A 1506-nucleotide genomic window follows, 5' to 3' on the forward strand; every position below is an offset into this window, starting at 1 on the left:
TATAAGTTAATCAAAATGTTGAAAATTGATGTAAATGAATCGATTTAACAACCGGTCATATCTAAATAAGAAAGCCCTACATTATCATATATCATTTGAATTACTGTATCTTATCATCATAAGATACAAACAATCATTTTAACGTTTGATGAAATTTTTCATAAAAGTAATAAACCAATTCGATAATTGCTTTTCTCTTTAGTTGAATTTGTTGTTTGATTTGTAACTGTTAGCTCCGGTTTTATTTTTCCTGTCAATTATCGTAATATTTAGCAATTTTTGTTTTTTTTTTTTGTTTCAAAAAATCTTTCATTAATAATTTAACTATCCATTCATTACTGAGATTCATCAACAATCATACTGTAAATGATATATTATCAAGATGACATTTGCCAGTTTTTCAAAAAACACTCACTAATTGTTGCAGAAACGATGAACAACAATGCTGTGACAATTTCAATTTTAGAGGATACTGTAAATGAATAATACATTAAATTTTGTTATTTAAATGTAACTTTAGGAATTACTAAATGATGAAGTTGCCTTCTTTCCGAAAATACTTGTATTAAATGTAAAGGACTTAAAATTAAGACACGACTTAGTTTCATCTTTGGTGATTGTTCCTTAAAAAGAGAGAGAGAGAGAGAGAGGAGAAAAAAAAAGAATAAAACGAAAAGATCAAAAATTATTCGTACAATTTCAATATAGCAAAAAAAATATTTCAAAAAATAAATAATGATAATTGGAAAGATACAAGAAAAGTCTCCTTTATCATATCACAACTGATAACAGATATTATCTTTTCTCTTAACAATAAACATTTGAACATTAGGACTATTTGAATTTTTCAATGCAACATATCGTTTTATATCAAAAATAGTCATCAAATTTACTGGACTGGTATAGTTTGAAATTTTTTAATCGCAATAATTCAAGAAAGATTAAATTCTTAAATATGATGAATAGAAAGCACAATAGATGAAGTAATTTAAAATCCTAGGACAAAGAGAGAGAGAGAAAGAAAGAGAGAGAGAGAGGGAGGGAGAGAAAAAAAAAGATGCAAAAAAAGAAACATTTATAAAAAGACTACCAGAAATGGATTGTCAACCGGATATAACCGTTGCTTTTTCTAGACGCTTTACGAAGCGGCATGCTATTTTAGTTGGTGATTCTGAAATCTTGATTTAATTGAAATACTTAATAGAGGAAATTTGAAAAAGTTTGATTTTAATGGCTTAATCTGACATAATTAGTAGCAGTTTGATTATTGAACCATTCTTACAGGATGTAAAATTTACTTCCGGAAAATAATGTAGTAATTCATTTCACTTACCGTCACCGTTTCGTAATTTTATTAGCCGATTGAAATGTGAACGATAAAACGTTTCATCCCACGTCTTTAATTATGTTTTTCGTATTTCTCTCTGCAATTTTCCGTATCCGTTAAATGTACTGTTGAAAACAATGAACAGAAATGATAATATCATCCGTAGATGAATACGGAAT

Source organism: Loa loa (genome assembly GCF_000183805.2).
Source record: "Loa loa unplaced genomic scaffold supercont3.2, whole genome shotgun sequence".
Classification (NCBI taxonomy): domain Eukaryota; kingdom Metazoa; phylum Nematoda; class Chromadorea; order Rhabditida; family Onchocercidae; genus Loa; species Loa loa.